Raw genomic sequence first — 7,792 nt, 5'->3', positions numbered from 1 at the left:
GGTAGAAGACCATGATGTGTTCTGGTGTATGTTGAGGTGGAATAGAGTGTTTCAGAACTACCTAGAAAGGTTGAGTGGATAGATTCCTCTAAATAGGCTAGAAGTGTAATTCATCTCTATTTAAAAGTCACTTTGGGTGAAGGATTTGAAATCATGGTGATATATATAAAGGAGTTAGCATACTCTTGCTCAAAATTGGGGAATGAGGATGTTATGTATCCTTGTTGTGCATAATCTTGGAGTGCTAGAGCTTGTCACCTTGATTGGTGTAGTGAGTATGATAAGTTTAGTACCGGTTGCTAGGCTCATGTGAAATTATGAATGGTGCCTTGTGATATTGACCTAAGGCTACAGTTACAAGAGGAGGCACCAAACAAGTTGCTTCTGGTAATGTGGAAAGTGTCCTAAATCCAAGAATAGGTTCTTTTCTAAATCCAGGGTTTATCAAGGGTGATCTCCTTATGACCCTTCCCGGTATGAGTCTTGTAGGTTTTGATGTTTCATTATGACGAGGAATTGATGTTAGAAAGACATGTGTGTCTTGTTCCCAAGTGGGGGATAAGTAACCTTTTTATGAGGTATTTATAAGATTATGTGTACTTCTGATTAGCTTGGAATTGAATTGTTTCCTTGATTTGGGTATGTGTATGTAGGTATAATGCATATCCGATGGGCTGCTAGTCTAGAGTTAGTCCTTTAGAGAAGTGCTAAGGTGTCATTCGAGGACGAATGTATCCCATGTAGGGGATATTATTATGACCCCAAAATGAACTAGGTAAATCTTGAGATTAACATGGGTGTCATGAGATTATAAGGTCCTAAAATGAATAAAAATAGTGTTAATAGAAATTATATGAAGTTTGGAAGTGTTTTGAGGTCAAATGCCCAAGGACCTCCAAGACGTCTTAAAACTAGTAAAAGTCAAACTAGTGTGTGACGACCCAAAAGTAACCCCTAGAATAAAAGAGCACCCATAGGTTGAAAAAACGGCGTACTTGACCTCTCATAGGTCTTGTACAAGACTTAGTTATCATTCATTACATAATACACGAAAAAGTAGCGCAGAATTAAAACTTTTCACGAACAAAATAATAAAACAGAAATATCTTTCATTAAAGCTAAGGAGTGATCTCGTTTTCAAAAGCCAACTTAAATACACGACAAAAATATCTTAGAGACACGACCCTTTACATTAATTTAAAAATATATAATATGTCTTTGTGCTGGAATCTCTGAAGTAAAACTATGCCCTCGAATATATGAGGCTACACTTAGTCTTGAGGGAGTTGATTTCCAAGCTTTCTTCTAGTCTTCTACTTGCCTCCAACCTATACTTATTAAGCATAGAAAAGTATGGGATTAGTACAAGTCAATGTACTAAATATGGCATATGCAAACACATGCAAAAAGGGGCATTTTAGTAAAATAAGCTTTCATGCCAAATGAGTAAAACCTTCATAAATTATAGAGGTAAAATAGTATAAGAATCATAATTTATTACATAAAATAGAACTCTCATAATTTTTAAACCAAAAGATGCTTTACAGTAAACTCAAGTGCATTACAGTGAACACAATGAAACATTACAGTTAGCAACTAATCCCATGGATAGTGAACTCAATTTCCTTTGAGGTTTTCCTAACCAAGTTATCCTAAGACTCATTAAGTTAAAACATGAAGGAACCGCCCATACACCCCCTTCAATACACAGTAAAGTGATCCTTAAGAGTACCAACCATAGGCTTACCTCGCGTGGGAAACAAGTCCATACTCTTGGCTAGACATTTGAAAGACATTTATACATTAAGAACTTCATGTAGTACCCTTCTCCAATGGGATTTTTATGTTACACTATTGCAATGTGATAGTAGCATCCCATACTTCTACTCCCACTTAGTGCTCCTTGAGGATTCCCTTGGATTAAGCACACTACATTATGCATTCATTAATTCATTACATAAAAACATAACTTTAACTTGCTTCCTTAATATTATACCTCAAGTCATGTAACATCATTTATAACACATGATATCTTATTCATACACTTCATATAAAACACACCAAGACTCCCTTTTTGGAAGGTCTACTTTGTGCAATGGATATATAGCGTCTCATACCTCCACTTACCCTATGTAGTACGTTCAATTTGGATAATTAATTCATACACTTCATATAAAACACAACTCCCCTTTTGGAAGGTCTAATTAGTGCAATGAATAGAGAGCATCCCATACTACAACTTCTCCTATGTAGCACAATGTATTAGAAGACTTAGTTCATTCATTATTTTGTGGGGGAATAGATTTAACAGACATTGACCATGAGACATAGACATGGAATCCCGATACTACCCTTATCGGATGAGGTTTACCACTAGCCTAGGGTAGGGTCATTCTCTTAAATTTTACATGACTTTTCCTAAATCTACACCTATGTGGGTGCATAGTTAAGGGAAGAGTACATTGCTACTAAGTAACTCATTTTCTACTAACGAGGATTACTCATATCAGGAGGTACATTAGAATACAACATCTCAACTCACGAAGTGTAACCACCCCTTCTTCATATACTCTTGGTGCTAGGAATAACTCTCCCAAAGAGTCCTAAATATACTTTACTCTAGGCTTAGGGATAGATAATTAACACCACATATCAAGTCACGAAGGGTACTTATCCCTAGAAATTACATTGGAATACCACATCTCAACTCAAGAAGGTTATCCAACCTCCAACTTATCTTAGAAAGCTTATAGGAATAGTGAGGTTGCTACTAAACACTTCATATCAACTCACAAAGAGTGTTCACCCCAAAACTCTCCTTATAATTCACATTCTTCAACTTCATTCTTTCATTCATTCTAAGTGTGAGTGTGTCTACATGTGAGTATACAATTCACATAAATCATGACTTTCATAATTGTCTTCTAAACATGCTTACATATTAATTCATCATATTGTCACTTTGATATGCTTCACATAATCATAAAGTTCCTTTAGACATTATCTCTAGCATACTTCACATAACAAGCATCATAAAACATATCTACAAGAAAAACATCATTATCTTAATACTTCACATAATATGCCTTCATAGCCTCATTCATAATACACTAGTAGATTCACATTCATATATTTCATGTAGTCACCGCAACCAAAGGTGGACCATACCAATCAAGTGCATTTCACAATAAGGGTTAAGCCATGTAACCAACATACAATTAATCCAACCTTCACCAGCTATAATCAAATCCTCAATAATACTTCATAAAATAGCCCTTCGGGCAGTAGCTCAGTCACAATATAACCATTAAGAAACTCTAACTCTAACATTAACAAATCATGTTCATTAGTCTCATTTCATAATTTAAAAGTTGATAAAAAGCAATAACATGGTTTCATTAAAATTTTATCATTAAAATAACCAACTTACATTAGAAATATCATATTTGAATCCATTAAAACACTTTAATGCAAGACCCATACAAAGAATCCAAGATAGAAGAAGTAAGGGTATGAAAAACTCTTTGAAATTCCATAATAAATACTCCTTGAATGCATGAAAGTTAGAGGATAACTACCATACGTCAAAGAGAAGGAAACCCACTTATTTTTTCTGAAGAACACAGTCACAATCCGGATTCTTGAATCCGGATCATAACCGGTGTCGTTTTCCTCTCAGAGGTCGCAGACAAGCCTCATCTTCATTCATCACATTCATATGGTTATTTTTTGTGGAAAATTTAAAATTTTTAAATGTATGAAGTATTTATAGACTTCATATAGTTATTTAATGAATTCATCATATACTAAGATCAACATAAATGTAACAACCATCTATCATAAGAGTCAATTCAAAACAAAAATAGAATATATCATAAATACGTTTTCCAAACACAAGCTTATTACAAAAGCTTCAAAATGAAAGTACTAAAGAAACGCTAGGGACAACATCCACTTGATTTGTCAAAACTAAGGCTAGACTAAAATTATAGCATCCTCGAAATCAAGAGGTCCTACCAAATGGTATGGAGAAACGTTGATGTCCAAATCGTTGCAAGAGTCGTCAATCTGTCCTTAACCTGAATCTATAAAATAGTAAATAGTAGGTGTTATTACACCACTTGTACTAAGTATGGGTGTATGCACAGATACACATAAGGCTATGCATGATAGAAGAATGCTTTTCCTAAACAACATGCTATTTCTGGAAAGCCTAGTGACTAGATTTTCCTAAATCGTTAGATGTGAATTGTGGTATGAATATCATGTGTTTTAATGCAATCAAAGAACACAAATCATTTTCCATATGATTAAAAAACATTAGTATCATCAACAAAATTTTAGAACAACTCGGGCGAAGATTTGAGATTTTTGATTCTCTCAAGCCAAGAGTTTCTCTTTGCACATTTAGATTATTTTTCAGTCTTTTTATTCTTCTTGTTGTGTAGCTCAATAATTATTTTGGTCCTATGTTTTACTTACAAGTGAAATGATTCATAATAGTCCCGTAAGCACAATGAATTGATGTAAGTAATCCAAGAACTAAGGAATGATTTCCCTACCTTATGGTGAGTCATTCTTTACACTATAGATTAGTTACCTTTCATAAGCAATTCTCTATCGATCATGAAATTGATTTCATTAATTTCAAGTTTTATATATTATACATTTCATATACATGAGACTTTGGAATCCTTGATGTAGCATTAAGACATCTCAAGTGAGGGCCCAACATATAGGACCTCAACCCGAGGGCCTTCTTTAGAAAACACAAAGGCTACTTCATTTGTTCTTTCGTAATTCACATTATTCATTCGTAGGCTGATGTAAACATAAGATATACCTAGGATGAAGTTTAAGACTCTCTTCGGGATCGTGAAGTGCAATGACCAAGAATGATCTAATGTCATTACTTGAATTTGATTTCACCTCCAGATTTTCTAGCACAAACACCTTCAGTATCGTTCATTTCATTAGCTTTCATACTTTGAGGAACTCCAACCTTAACCAACATAGATCATGTGATAATCATGAAATGCAATGTCAACCCGACAACGAAAAGAGGTGGAATCACCTGCCAAAGTGACCCAAAACATGCTAGCATACATGGGAATTGAACCCCGCCAGATCCCTGTATTGGCAGTATAGGTTCGAAGACTAGGATATATAAGGAGACCTATACCTGGCATGTTAGGTAGTCTCATTTTATGAAAGTTATGTGAACCTCCGTCCTTCCAGAAAGAAGGCATCACATCTCATAGCTAGCCTATCGGTGGTCAGTATAAAGTTCTATTTCATTTAACCCATATGTCATGAAAGTTGGTTTCTACTATGAGGACATCATAGCTCAATGTATGATTTCTCATCTCATCTTTAGTATTAAGTATACATCAGTCTCAATACTTTCATTAGAGTGTACATACAGACTGGTATCTTCATTATCTTTACACTCTCATAGGTTAGTACGTTTTGGTAACATTTACTTAGGCTTATTTGAGATTTCTCTCATCTTTCACATTAGCCTCTTATGATATTGTCACACCATAAATTAGCATTAGCACATATGCTTTTCATAATTACTCATACCTTTTATGGGAATGTTCATTTCATCATATGCCAATGCACTTGGCAATTTAGTATGTTTCACACTCTTACTTAAACCTTCTAGGGTTTCATCATTTCATGACATACAACTTAGTTACTCATTCCTTTTTACGTGAATGTTAGTGTTGACTCAAGCATTACGGAGGCTTGCTTCTAGAATGAAATTTACTTACTCTATTGATGACTTGTCTTCCTTACTTTACATTAATGAAATGTGAATTGTTATTTCATATTATCCTTAATTTACATTGATAAATGTGAATTTTCCATACATATAATTCTTAGGTTTTAATTTGACTAGTTTCACACATTCTAACACCTTTATTCGTGAATATTCTTTTAACAAATTAGCTTTGGTGTAGGTAAAACTTGTCTACTTGCTTTAACACCCCATTATGGTCATTTACATAATTTAGACCCCTTTAATTATGTTATAACTCACCTTACTTACTTACTTTAGTGTAGTAGCTTCATATCACCGTTTATGGACGATGAGCACTTCATTCAATGAGTTTCATGTGTTCATAGATCATTTTTGTGGATCATATTGGGAGTTGTCCCAATGAATGTCATTCCCTTGGTTATGGATTCATTGATATTGCTTTAGAAGTTCTTATTATATATTTGATACTCTTACTACACAAGAATTGGCATATGATTAGTATTGCCTCATGATTTGGGATGTTAGACTAGCAAATTCATTTTTTTTGGCGTAAGCCAATTTTTACGTTTGTTCACATTTAAATTTCCATATGTATGAACCCTAAGAAAATCTTTTAATCATTTAAATAAGTTCCTAACCATTATCATATATTCATTTTTACCAAATAAAGTTAGGAAACTTTATTGGAACCAGATAGCTAATTTATTCAAGATATGATTTCATAGATGTCATTGAGTCAATTCTTAGTTTATGGATTTTAGTGTAACGTTTTAAGAACATATTGGACAACATTATATTAAAATTTTATGTCTTAAACATCTTCATAACGTCACAACAAAAGCAAGTAAACATTATGCCAAAGACACATATTCACTTAACACATCACGGACTTAACTTAGTATATTATCAATACTTAATTATCATGATAACATTAACTTTATGCAGTTGAAAGTTCATAAGTTCATTCGATACTCATAAATCAAGAACAATAAATTTTAAGAACATAAATCACCACATACAAACAACATGATCTCTAAGGAAGGGAAGTTCGACAAGAACGACGGGAACAACCCTAGTTTTCAGGATCTTGTGAATCGTTCGAAGGAAAATACTCTTGGAGAAAGAATTTAAGGATAGAAACCCATACCTTACGTATGAATTAATATATGCAGAGCACCTTGAACACAACCTTCAAGAAACCTTGAAATCACCCTAGAAGAATCGATAAATTTCGTTCTTTTTCTTGCATTCGTTGCTTACTATTTTTGCGTCCTTTTTGTCTATGAGTTTGAACGTGATTTTTAGGTTGAACAACTAATATTTACTCATTCACTAAGGTTTTAATAAGTTAAATAAATAAATTAATCAACTAATTACTATAAAGTCCCTCCTAGATTGACTAGAACTAGGAAAACACAATACTTGGTCAAATCTAAAATATTTCCTATGAATTTCGTTTTGCCCATTTAAATTAATTAATTAAATGGATAATTTAATTAATTAAGGTAGCAAGGGTAACTATTAAATGTTATGCCTCGTATTTTTTTTATACGTAGTGCGCATTATGATCTAGTAGACGTAAGTCCGGGGAATGAGATTTTATTTTAAGTTCCAAGTGATTAAAGAAATATTGGGCAAGGATGTTAATTCCAAATGTGATATTAAGTATGATTTGGCTAATGTAAGTGTCATTAACTTTAAGTGAGGGATTAATTAGTGGCTGATTAGGATTAATTTAATCCAGTGGGCCCCATCACTTATAATTCGTGGCTGATTAATATTTAATCTAGTGGGCCCCACCACTCAAGGCAAAAACTTAAAAGATCAGATTATGAGCTGGCCTTAGTGGACTGGTGTAGAGGGGGGCTGCCTCCACTTGGTTCTATTAAATGAGGTGGAGAAATCCACTCTATACTAAATAAAGTGGTGAAATGCATTGCTGCATATCATCTTCTTCTTAACCACTTGTTTTAGGCAGCCATGGAAATGGAGAAACCAACCCTGCAACTCTTGGCCAGCTGCTGC

Source organism: Solanum lycopersicum, chromosome 7, assembly GCF_036512215.1.
Source record: "Solanum lycopersicum chromosome 7, SLM_r2.1".
Lineage (NCBI taxonomy): Eukaryota > Viridiplantae > Streptophyta > Magnoliopsida > Solanales > Solanaceae > Solanum > Solanum lycopersicum.
The sequence above is the reverse complement of the archived record's forward strand: the minus strand, read 5'-3'. Positions refer to the sequence as shown.